This window comes from Agelaius tricolor, unplaced genomic scaffold (assembly GCF_023055355.1).
Source record: "Agelaius tricolor isolate 1412-34295 unplaced genomic scaffold, bAgeTri1.0.p SCAF_3, whole genome shotgun sequence".
Lineage (NCBI taxonomy): Eukaryota > Metazoa > Chordata > Aves > Passeriformes > Icteridae > Agelaius > Agelaius tricolor.
In genome coordinates, this window is record NW_027269263.1 from 40,481,020 (window position 1) to 40,494,895 (window position 13,876).

Sequence of the window (13,876 nt, forward strand, 5' to 3'; positions counted from 1 at the left end):
AATTGCAGTATGTGTACTCCTTAACCCAAAATGATTGATTCTATAAATGTCTTCCCACTTACTGACCTGAACACTAATTGAGGTTGTGTATCGATTAAAAGACAATGTATGCTTTTTGAAACCCACCAACATATATTGTACTCACTGAAAGATCTTGTGGCACAAGAAGAAAGAGGTGCTCTAAACTGAAGACTTCAATATGTGGTTTCACAGAAATGTTTCAGGTAGGAAGAGTTGGAAATCATACAATAGGTTGACAAACTTTGCTAAACAACACTTAATACAGAAGCTTAATTCTAAGTCCCACCTTTCTGAAACATAAAACAATCATTCTTTGAAATACAATTATCACCTACCAGATGCTTTTGTCTGTGCTTGCACCTTTTAAATTAATTTGCTTTGGGAGAAAGTATAAATTTTTTACATTCCATAAAAATAAAACTTTAGGATTCAGATAATTTTATCAGTTCAGATACACAAAAGAGGAAAAGTTGAATGCTTTTAAAACACCTTAATTAAAACTAAGATAATGTTGTACCCTGCAAATTATTCTACTATGAACCAAACCTTTTCCTGTTCAAATTATTAAACATAATTACAGTATATCAGCTAAAATTTCAAGTAAGCCACCCTGAGGAAGCAATCCTCAAGATCTCCACAAGTACTGCTCTGATTCTGGATTAACCTTGAGGTGCTGGAGTATGCATATTCAAAGGAGGACAACAAAACCTATGAAGGGTCTGGAGTGCAAGTCCATATCACAAGTCTGTGGAATGGCTGAGGGAGCTGTGGTTGTTTAGCTTGGAGAAAAGGAAACCTTCTTCAGGGGAAACCTTACTGTCCTCTACAGCTGCCTAACAGGAGGCTGAGGACAGGTGGGCTCAGTCTCTTGTAACCAGCAACAAGTGACATAAGACGAAAGAATGTCAAATTGTGCCAGGAGAGGTTTAGACTGGCTATTAGGATAAGTTTCCCCATTGAAAGTGTTCTCAAGCATTGGAACCAGCTGCACAGGGAAGTGCTTGGAGGTATTTAAAAGGCATGTAGATGTGGCACTTAAGGACAAGGTTTAGTGGTGAACATGGTAGTGCTGGGTTAACAGATGGACTTGAAGGTCCTTTCCAATCTAAATTATTCTATAATCAACCTGAAAGCTACAGAGAGTCTTAAATCCTTAGCATTTAAGACATTAAAATATCAGTTGTGTCACATTTTGAAAGAAAAAATGCCTTATAATAGAGGTATGCTCATGCAGCTTGGTCAAGCCTGTATCAGATATTGAAAGTATACTTGGGAAGCACTAGTACTCTTATTATATTTTGTTTATAATTTTTACAAACATGAGTATGTTAGAATTCATGTGACAGAATACTAAAGAGAAGCTTAGACAAGAAATCTGGACCTATCTTTGAGAGAAGTTACATCCTGAGAAATAATGCATTAAAAATTACATTGCCAGTGCTGTCTTGCTCCAGACCCTCCAGATCAAATCTATTCAATTTCAAACTGATTGTTTCCCACTTAAATTCCATCTCTCAACTCAGTATATCATTTAAAAGTCAAATAAGATATTTCCAGCTTGTTTACTGTCATTGAAAACATGCATCACTCTATTTCCTTCCCAAGACCTATGCTTCCCGTGCTATGCCAACTGGCCTTGAATATTTCAATAGATGAGGTCAGGTCAAAGCATGCAAATAACTGGAAGCTGAGCATGTGTTCTGGTCCATTTTTTTACCACTTCTGTGAGCAGCAAATATATGTTTATAGACGAGGGATTTAGCACATTCCTGTGCCACGTTTCTTTTTAAAATTAGAATTCCAGACAGTAACCTCCCTGGGCCAGAGTTCACTTCTGGGCTGTGCAATGCTGGCACAATGGAGGTCCCCTGTGAGAGCATTTATAATAGCAGTTTGTTTTTAAACCATGGTCACAGGTGTTTTTTTATACAAAACTAATTTTCTAAAAGTTATAAAATTATTGTTTTATTTTATAGTAGGGATCACAGAAGCAGAATGGTTTGGGTTAAAAGGGAATTTAAAGATCATCTTTTTCCAACTCCCCTGCCAGCATCTTTCACTATATCAGGTTGCTCAAAGCATTGTCAAATCTGGCCTTGAACACTTCCAGGGCTAAGACATCCCCATGTTCTCTGGGACAATCTCTTCCAGTGCTCCACCACCATCACAGGAAAGAATTTCTTCCTTACATCTGGTCTAAACCTATCCTCTTCTCATTTAAAGCCATTGCTCCTCATCCTATCTTGACACCTCTTTGTAAAAAGTCCCTCTCCATCTTTCTTGTCAGCCCCTTTAGTCATTGCAAAGCTGTGATAAGGTCTCCCTGGAACTCTTTCATCTTCAAGCTGAACAACTCCAGCTCTCTCAGCCTGACTTCATAGAAGAGGTGCTTTAAAACAAAATTCAAACTAAGCCATCTAAATGAAAAGTATCATGAATGAAAAAGGAGCTTACACTGGAGCTAACAAAAGTGCACACTCTCAAAGAGGTTTGTTCAGAACTGGGACAAAGCTGTATCTAGTATTTTTAAAATAAGAAATGACTTACTTTTTTATTATTTTAAGCATAGCATTGAATAAATTAAAACTGCCATAGTAAGTCACAAAAGCGAAATGAAAACCTCCTTCATTTTAATGTAATAATTTGATAATTTCCTGGCCCTTGCCCTTTACCTTCTCAATTGTAAGATGGTCTTTAAGAAATGAAATGAAATTAAAATTTTTCTGTAGCAGAACTAGCAGAATCTGGTAGGATGTATAAAAAAGAGATGGGGAAGCAGCAAACAAGAGTACAACAGCAAAAAGCAGGCAACAAAGCTTTAAAAAATATGAACCTTTCTCAAGGCTGAATAAGTTGTTTTCCAATTGTTTTCACTGGCTTTGCTTTACCCCTTGGCCATCACAAACAAGGGCTGATGCCCTTTCCACTGAAATCCAGAAATATTTACTCTTTGTCTGCATGAGAAGCAGCACTGTGCTGACCAATGCACCAACACAATCAGTAATACAAAGCAAACAGCAGTAAACTGGAGTCAAGGTGGTTTTGACTGAAGGAGTAGATCAATCATTTCAGTACATAAAGAATCTGAAAAGATGGAAAATGTCAGGTATTGTATTAAAAGTATTGTTTACTGAAGCTCTTTGATTAGTCAATATCACAAAATCACTCTGTTCATCAGGATAACTTCCTGCTAGACAAAACATGCTGAAATATGCATGGTCTGAAATTTAACTGGCAGCTAGTTTTGTAAGGGCTTAACTGCTAGCATGACTTTTTGTGTTAAAAGAAGAAAAATCTAGCAAAGATGCTAAAGTATCAAAATGTACATAATGAAACCAAGAGCCCTGCAGGGCACCTTTTGTTAACAACCTTTTGTTGTGATTTCATTGAAAATTTAATTTATGCTTTGTTTTAGGCCCTGCTTTTTCCACAGTCACAACTGCAGTCAGACAACATGCAATTATCTGAAATAAAAATATAGCCACAATATTCCCATTATGGTACCCAGCCTAAAAAAGATATGAATTTGCATGCCTTGATTAAGATAGCTGTCAGCAGATGCATTTAATTTTACAGCCATACCAATTTTTTCAAAGTAGAAAAGCAAGTAAGAAACAAAAGAAAGGCTCCTTACATCTAAATTGAGGTTTTATACATGGACTAAATAAGTTTATATACATTCATATTTATAACTGTTTTAAGTATATCCTAAAAAGATAGTTTTAATTAAGTTTGCTTTTGTATTGAAAGGGGTTCATTCTGAAAGTGGTAATGGAGTGTAAGAATCTGAATGGGGACAGAATGGGATAGAGGATGACATTGGCAGCACTCAAGTAATAACTTCTTGCTCCAACTTTAAGTCCAGTCTTTACAAAAGACAGAGTTCTATAATTCTTTTCTCAGGCATAAATAATTGAATTTGAATATACCAAGGTATTTTTTCCTTCTTTTAAAGCATCTCAGGTTAGAATTTACAACCACATTCTGGTCATGTGCAGCACTTTGAATCTCAAGATGTGATTTCACTGGAACCATTATAAATCTGTGGCTGTTAGCCTGTTTGCATCAGAAAATAGGTGGATATGGTGGAGAGTTTCACTAATTGTATTTGAAAAATTGATGCCCAAAACACAGCAGAAGTTGCATCATGAAGAACTATCAGGAAATCAAGAGGAATAAAACTTTTTAAATCAGATACTCAATGCCATATCCTTCTGAAAACTGCAGATTAATAATCTCATCCAAAGTGTCCCCAGACAGACTGATTTCAGTTCCCACTGTTAAAAAATCCCTTTGATATTGGTGGAACAGTTTCACTGTGCTAGTGTGTTCAGTTATAAATGAAATCCACAGGTCTTAAAAACAGAGTTTCTAAGCTGACCTTCACTGGGCAATCAGTTTCAGAATTGTTTCTTCTGATGGATCTGAAAGCCAAACAACATTGAACATGATAATGTGTAAATACTCAGTTTTTACAGAAAATACAGGAACACTGATTTTTCTTCATTAAGGGAAGATTGGTGCCTGACAGTTTCAGTGGTCTACTATGATGGCATTACAGCATTGGTGGATAAGGAAAGAGCAACTGGCATCATCTACCTGGAATTGTGCAAAGCATTTAACATTGCACTGCGTGACAGCCTTCCTTCAAATTGGAGAGATGTGGATTTGATGGATGGACCAGTGGGTGGATAAGGAATTGGCTGGATGACACTCAAAGAGTTGTGATCAGTCACTTGTGATGTGTTATGATCCCAGGGGTTGGAAGTGGGGCGGGCACTGTGTCACATCTGTGTTGGTGACTTGGACAGCAGCATCAAGTGCACCTCAGCAAGGTTGCCAACACCAAACTGTGTGGTAGAATCGACATGCTGGAGGGAAGGGGACCTTCACAGGATTAAGGGGTGGGTCTGTGCAAACTCGTGAAGTTCCACAAAGCCAAGTGCAAGGCCCTGCACCTGGGTCAGCTTAATCCCAAGCACAAGTACAGGATGGGCAGAGAATGTACTGGATTACTTTCTCCCCTTGGCAGAGGAGCCCTGGGGAGAAAGACTTGCAGGTGTTGATGGACAAGAAGCTTAATGTGGCCTGGCAATGGGCACTTGCAGCCCAGAAAGCCAAACGTGCCCTGAGCTTCAGCAAAAGTGGCATGGGCAGCAGGGTAAGGGAGGAGATTCTGCCCCTCTACTCCACTCTCATGACCCTTCCTGAAATGCTGCATCCAACTCTGAGACACCCCAAAAGAAGGACATGGACATGTTGGGGAGCGTCCAAAGGAGGAACAAAAAGGTGATCAGAGGGTTGGAGCACCTCTCCTATGAAGACAGGCTGAGAGAGGCTGGGTTGTTCAAAACAGGGAAGAGAAGGCTCCAGGGAGACTTACTGCAGCCTTCCAGAACCTAAAGGGGGCTACAAGAGAGGTGGAGAGGGACTTTGCACAAGGGCATGTGGTGATAGGACTAGGAGGAATGGCTTTAAACTGAAAGAGGGCAGGTTTAGATTACATATAGGGAAGAAATCCTTTCCTGTAAGAGTGATGAGGCACTGGAACAGGTTGTCCAGAGCAGTTGTGGATGCCCCATCCTTGGAAGTGTTCAAGGCCAGTTTGAATGGGGCTTTTAGAAACCTGGTGTAGTGCAAGGCATTGGCAGAGGGGCTGGAAAGAGATAATCTTTAAATTCCCTTCCAACCTATGCCAATTCTACCATTCTAGGAGAAAGATGAGTCAGAATTTAAGCTAAGTATATCAGCAAATTCTAAGGTACAAATTTAAACATGCCATTAGGGAGAAATAGAATTTTTTAAAAATACTCCAGCATTCCAGGAAGGCAAATAATTTCATTACTTTAATCATCACATTTATTTTAGAAAACTGTATTGATTTTTGGCGTCCAGCCATGACAAAGTCTATGAACTCTGGCTATGAGCATGAGCAGCTGAAACACTCACTTTCTGATCTCCATTGAACTTTGTGGGCTTTCAGAGTTCACATCTTGCACAAAACCACTGGCTGATGCTGCAGCTTCTGTATGTACCAGGTCTTTGGTGTGATGGATTCTTTACAGCTTTCCCAAAGAAATGAGTTTCAGTTGAACTGACCACGTTTTGGGCTATGATTTTGCCAAGCTTCTGCACACTGCAGCAAGGATGCAAGACTGAATTTCTACATTGATAGTCTGAAATGTTTCCTTCTGTTGTAAGAATAATTGTCCACAATATGCATGCTGATGTAATTGCAATACTTGGAACTTCTATCTTGGAGTGGCTATCTCAATTATCTGACTATATATTTCTATTTTTATATTATATATTTCTTTATCTTTAGCACTTTTTTCTGACTATATGATCATGTAATATGTATTACATGACAGCTACACTCATCCTGATTTTGGGGTGAACCAAGCATGAGGCCTAGGCTAGCTGTAAATGCTAAAGATAGAAAAAAATTTCTAATAACAAACAAAGGAAGAAAGGTAAAGAGCTCAAGCAGAAAGTGGGCAATGATATAATGACAACCACATCACTGATTCTGCTCTTATGGAAAATCTTCCAGTGCCTGAGTGGGGGAAGAGGTGTTTCCTACTCAGCGAGAATTCTGCAGAAAGTGGAGAGAAAGTGCTAGAAAAGATCTTGCTCCAACTATGGTTGAACAAAGAACTGCAACTGCCCATTCAGAGAAAAGAACTTTTTGGAATTTCACAAGGAAAATTTTTATCAAAGAATTAGAGCTTTTCAGGTTTTGGCATAGGATGTGATTTTATGAAACTATTGTCATTTGGCAGTACTGTTATTACTGAAATATTGGAGACACTGCACTTTAAGAAGTTTTATTAAAGTGATACACTGGATGAAATACTTTTAGTAATTGTTCATGATATACCTCTTTCTCAGTGATAGAGATGGAATAAAATGTACTTTTAGAAAGAGGTGAACATGAACCGCCATATCCATCCAATTACGAAGACTATACTTAGGAATCTAGCAATTATGTAGGAATAAAAACAGGGTTTTTTTCTAGCAGGCTATCAACTACTGAATTGCAAGTATCTACCAAATATAACTCAAAAAACTTAAACATGATGAGGAACTGAAAAGATATGGTATAAAATAAATACGTACTACAGTGGTTCAGAGAATTTAAACCCAAATTAAAGGTGAAATTTATGTCTGTGGGCCCAGTCCAAAATCCCACTGCAGCTAATGGATCATGCTTTTCTCTCTTCAGTATAATTATCTTTCAGCCACATTGGTCTGTGAATGTTTTTTTTTAAACCCCAGGACATGAAATGTTTCCACATTAGCACTTATCAGGGAAATGGTGTAAGTGCAGGGGTGTTAGGAGCTCCCTTCCTCCCCTTTGCTGCCCTCTCAAGTGTCTGGTTGAGTGTGTGGATGTAGATGGGCACGTGTGGTCTACTTCATGCAAGAGGAAAGCTGCCACACTATACTCACTCTCCTCCTCTGCCTCCTGCTCTTATTCGTGCCAATACAGATAAGAAGCCACATATGTTTTTGTTTGATTTGTAGGAGTCTCCATTAGAAAAAAATAGGATGAGACTGCTTTATGTAACTTGAATGAGACAAATAAAGAACTTAATCTTCAAGCTAAAGAGATCTCACAATTTTTGTTTGTTGCTTTGGTTTTAAAGTTGTTGGTTTTTTTTTTAATCTCAGAGTTCAGATCTCCCTAAACTTAATTATATCTCTCTCAAATGCTTTGCCTTGAGAAGAAAAGTGAGATGAAGAGTAATTTGCCTCACTATTCTTCCTATCACGACTAGGGTGTGGGAAAATGCATGACACAGCCTTTCCAAACAGAGACTGGCACAGGCAAGCCACAGATTTCTTTCTTGGTAGTTGAGACAGATGGGAGACTTCCACCTGCATGCCCTCCCACATGCATACCTTTTCTGTGCTCATACATAAATAATGTCATGCAAAGCACCCACCCCTCGTGCAGTGCATTAGCAGTCTGTGCAGAACACGCTCCATGCGGCCACATGGGAGCCTGAGCAGCGACTGCAGTCCCTGAGATGCTCCCAGGAAAGCCAGGGAAAGGTTGAGACAGACCACAATGTTGGATCAGCAAATGCAATGTGGGAAGCCACCCTCCCCACAGCTGAGCTAGGGCCCCAGGTCATCCTTACCCTATCCTTTGGCAAACACGGCAGCATTTTGGGCTATTGATGTGCTGGAGGAAGGGAAGAAGGGAAGAAGGGAAGAAGGGAAGAAGGGAAGAGGGGAAGAGGGGAAGAGGGGAAGGGGAAGGGCAGACATGTTCTGCAGGGACTGAGTGACACTTCCAGCCCTTTCCTTTTGCAAACACTGCAGCATTTTGGGCTATTGCTGTGCTGGAGGAAGGGAAGAAGGGAAGGGCAAGGGCAGACATGTTCCTCTGTGGACTGAGTGACACTTCCAGCTGACAGCAGCACCCATTGAGGAGAGCAGGTTGGCGGGAGAGCCCTGAATTGCTGACACAATAGTTTTCATGCACTGAGGAGGGCTGGTATCTGAGAACAAGGTCCAAAAATGTATCTGACTCATGTGGTTGCCAAGCCTCAACCATTCTGGTGAGTTTTTCCATACTAGAACTGGAAAAGCACTTGGTAGTCCCAGTGGAAAAGTTTTCCTTGGGACATGAACCAGAGAACTTTTACAGGACCAAACACAGATATAAATAAAAACTTTCCTGCAAATATTTCTGATAATACAATATTTTTGTATTTTTTCACTGTTTTCAAATATTCAAGATAATAAATAACGAAAACTAAAAATAGGCAGAAATCTTAAACAACTCTCATTTGCATGAAAGAAAGTTCACCATAATGTATTATGATGAATTATTTTCAACATTTTTTCATGCTAAAAAATTGTCACTTCACTGCATAGCTTAACAATAATACCCAGATTTAAATAAATGCTTTCAAAAATCTTTTAGTCATTTCTTGAAAAATTATAACCATACAACTTGATGGCCAGACTAAATGTAACAATCACTATTCATGGACAGTTTTATCCTGACAGAATATATTTAACAATGCCAGACAAGATTAGTAGTCAGATCACTCAATATAAATCATCTATGGAGGACCTTACTGAAATTTTTGTATTGAGACAAAAAGGAAACCATAAGAAACTTATGTATTGTCTTGCTTATCCAAACTGATATTATTCACTTGGGTTAGAGTATAAGATTTACTGTGAGCAAAAATATTGGAAAACATTTGTATATTCTTTTATACTATTTATGCTATTTACCAGGAAATCTGCCTTACCTTTTGGACGATTCCAGGTTTCTGTTCAGTAGTCAGTACCTTATACCAAGATAAACTACTTAAATATGAAATAATTAATAGATAAACTTAAAAACCTTCTAACCAGGGAGAGAATACTGTATGTGTATCCAAATGCACATATATCATAGATACAATTATTTCATTGTTTCATGCAGTTTTATTTGTGGGAACGTATCCCAAAAAGTTTTACTCAAGCTTAATGAAAGGTTTGTTTTGTTTCAGTTAGTACAGAACTTAAATTGACTGCGTTAATGTGTAGTTAGTTTTTCTCAATTAGGCCTATTGTGAGAAGAATGAATGTGTTTAGAAGCCATCTTTAGAACATTCATATATGTGAAAAGAACATACTTTTCCAGTATAAACTTATCATCCTGATTGTGAAAACATAGAATATGGAAATATAATTTATCAAACTAAATGTTCAAATAGGTGCATAATAGAAAATCTCTTATAGAAACTGCTTTTATTTCTTTGTAGGTGATGTGTATCTCATAAGGAAGCTCTCTCTAGTTCCAGGGTACAAAATATTGTCCAGTTAATAATACTAACCTAAGCTATGTTTGACACAATCCAGTATAAACATATGTACATAAATTAGAACTCTGTAGCAATTCTGCAAAATTATTTTTAACAAAAGCTTCTAAACCTATATTGCTAGCTTGATTTGTTAAATTAAAATACCTAAAATTCCTAACACACATTTCTGAGCATGTATAGCTGTATTTTTTTATTAAAGAAAGCTAGTGGGAGCTTATGAAAATACATACTAATACAAGAATATTTAGTTTGCAAAGTCAAATAGCAAACATAGAGAATCAAAAATTTACAATTATCTGTATTACTTTATTTCTTTTCCCTGTTGGTATCTGTTTTGCATTATTTTAGACAAGAATCCTGTGTCAAAGGACAATTGTCTTTATTGCACCAATAAAGACTGATCATTGTGTACACATACAGTGAATATCTAGCCAGGGACATCACAGAAATGGATTCCAGCCTGGAACTTGCATATTCAAAATTTCAGTTTGTGTATATTGTTCCATCACCCTGTCTGCAATCAAGATTCAGCTGCACAATCCACTGTTACCTCTACAATCCCCCATTTTGATAATCTACATTTGAATATCAATTTTCTGTTACCTGCTTACATAGACCTCAGCAGCTCTTTTCCTCTATTCCCATAAACTGGTTTCTTTTTGACTGTGCTCTGTTTTTTGGCTAAAAGTTCACATTCTTTAGGCTTTGCTCATTATAAACCCTCCTTACTGTGCTAGGAAAATTTTGAGGGCAATTGACATTGGAGCAGTTTGTCAAAAGGCTATTCAGGTCTTGCCTCTAGTGAGCAAACTGTGCACACAGCCCAGAGACGTCCTTGTGATTTAATTCCAGCTACGACAGCCAGTTGTCCCCAGGATGTGGCAGGTGACTGCAGCAGACCCTGTAAGGAGGAGACAGTGATTTCAGGCACACAGCAGGCAGAGGTAAGCCCAGGCCTGGTGGCAGAGAGCTGTGTGCTGGCAGGGGCAGGGGCTGTACAGCCTTGGCACACACTGGGGCATGGCTGTGCCTGCCTCTGACAGCATCACCAGCTGCACTGCTGGGGAGAGCTCACTCCTGGCCAGAGGTGTAGGGCACACCTTTACTGTAGGCTGGACTTATTAAATGGTTGGAGAAAAATAAAAAAATAATTTGCAAAACAATCAGTCCTCTCAAAGTCTACTTCTGTCTGTGCTTCATCTAATATAAAACATCAAGTATGGTTCTATATTGTCTTTTTTTTTTATCTTACCACTAGCTGTTGACTTGTCATCAGTCTTGTCCAAGATCTTTTATTTACTTTACTTTATTCAACAAACTCCTTTTTGCTTCTTTCAAATGCCAGCCCTCCCTTGCCATATATAATTTGTCTCTCCTGAATCAGCCAAGTTATCAACATATCAAAAAAATCAGCCTGTTTCAAGTCATGCTTATAATTTTGCAATTATGGTGATGATGATGACAGAGTACTGGAGACAGTGGTCTGTAGAGAGATTCATCTGACTGCAGATGGTGCAGATATTTAACTCCTTGTGTGTATCTTTCTTTTGTGACCCACAAGCAAGTCTGCACTTCGAAGTAATTCCATCAGAGTTCAAGATGCTTCATTGCTACCTAGAAGTCCTCTTGACAACACACTTTCTTAAATCCACGAGAAAGTGTATTTGTATTTGCATGGCATCACTTAGCAATATAACAGCATTACACAGAGCTGTCTCAGAATGCTGCAATTAGCCATGAGCAGAGCTGGAAATAACCAAAATGGAGACCTTTATGAAAAAAAAAAAAAAAAAAAGACAACCTCTGACTTCTAAAAAGTTGAAGGCACTTCAAAGAACTCCTTAGTGATGGACTACACAAAGGCAAATAGCAACTGATCATTCTTTAGCTAGATGAGCTATTTGTGGAAGAATTACATTGTGAAGAAATTCAGAAGCCAGCCAGAATCCTCAGGAGCAACCAACAAGCAGTTGCTGACAATGCTTCCAGAGAATGATTTAGAACAGGAGATGATAAGATAAATCAAAACCTTTGTGAATTAGATGCATTGGAGAACTGAAAACATTTACAAATGAGAAACAAAGCAGACACAAATTAACTATCATAAAAAAAATGGATGGTGCATTAACCACCTTTACAATCCATCCATCTTTGGTACATTTACAGAAGTTTTCTAATTTTACAAAGTAAACACAAAAATAAAAAAGACACTAGCAGAAAAACAAGTCAACTTTGTATCTAAGGTTTTCATATCATCGACCACTTTAGACTGTGTATCATATATATATACTAGGAATAATAAAAATACAGTTCACAGTGTTGCAGTAGCTCTACTAAGCAGGTGTGCTACTAGAAAATGTCCTGAATAAATGGATTTTGACCTACCAGTATCTGTGCAGGACACACTGTTGAGGATGCTTCATTTAGGACATTTCAAAAATGAGGCTATACACATCACATTGCTTAAGCAACAATAAAGTAAATACAAAAACCCCATGATACCATGCTTAATATTATCACTCCTTTATTTTTCCTACCTGGAGGAGAAAACAAAAAATTTACTTTTACTGATGTCTAATTTGCACTATATAAATAATGTCTACAGAATATAAACTATCATCCAGGCAATTTATTTCACTGCTTAAAGCTAAAAATAAAAGCATCTATGTCACCCTTTAGGTTTTGAGCATACCCTTTTGTATGAGGTTCTTGGATGAAAACCCTTTTTTTTTTACTTATCTCTATATTGAACTTTTGGTAGGATTTGTCTCTGACTATTTTTAGAAATAAAATAAAGATTTTTAACATTTCAGAGTGGAAGAAAATTGCTTGCAATAATATTTAAGTAATTTTAATACGGTTTTATTGGTCCCCAAGTCTGGCATATAAATTTGAAAACTATCATGTCACCTTGCCTTTAATCCTTTTTTCCCATTTTTCCAGTCTTTTCATGTAATTAAGTTTTTTTCTTAAATCTTAACTAATCTCCTTTTCAGTCTTTCAGACAAAGCTTTCCTTCAGACAAGGGTGAAAAAAATCAATGATGTTTTAGACTGAGCTTTTTGCTCAGATGACATTGTGATCATTGGCTGCCCACTTGGCACCTGTCTGTGAATTATTTTGATACATCTGCTTTACCTTTTTGCCCATCCCTACACAGAGACAGAATCTTCCTCTGCACATTCTGCAATGATGACAAGGAGCTGCTTGAATCCCCTCACCCCCTTCTATAACTCAAGTATTCAGTCACATTATTTTTTTCACCTAGTTTTCTAAGATCACTCTTTCATGCATTTTTCATATTATTAACTTAATCTTTAAATTCTGTCACGTCACTAATATTTATGATGTATATAAATAATGAATACTGCTTCAAACATTAAATAGCATAATTCCTCAGCCTTATCAATGTAGCAGAAAATTATTATCTTATTCATAACTTTCACTGCACATTGCTGAGATGATTTCTAAATGTTAGCACACTTAGTCTTACTAGTTTTCTTAATTGCACTCAGTAAAGAACTTTGTCAAAACCCTTGGGAAAGTCCAAATAAATTATACCAAGCATTTCTCCTTCAACCATTACTTGGATGACATGTGCATACAGTTCTGACAGATCTGAGAAGGTTTTCTTTCAGCAAAGATTCCCTGGCTTCCTTTAGAAGAAATTGATCTAAAGTTTTGCTCCTAATTCCATTATTGATATATAATGGTCTATAATATATACTCATATATTCAATCTATTTAGCTAAAACTGAACTCAGACTTACAGGCCAGTAGGATATTACTAGTTTGCTGGGGAAAAAAAGGCCAAAAAAGCAAAACAGTATCCAAATTTTAATATTCAATTTTTCAATAGGCAATTAAGCACTAATAAAATTTGCATCAGCTCAACCCCTTCAGTTTCTTATAAGCTTTGTGTGTAGCCAATCAGCCATCTGATTCCACTTTCCTTTCAAATTTCTCTTACTATTTCCTTTATTGCCTCAACTTAATAAAATAGCTTATTTTTACTTTTTTAA

General features: G+C 37.5%; 1 protein-coding gene across 3 annotated transcripts in view; it reads right to left on the reverse strand.

Annotated features, from left to right (window-relative positions):
• TMEM117 (transmembrane protein 117) overlaps positions 1 to 13,876 on the reverse strand; it is a 178,950-nt gene that overhangs the window by 53,123 nt on the left and 111,951 nt on the right. The gene's annotated exons all lie outside the window — the stretch shown is intronic.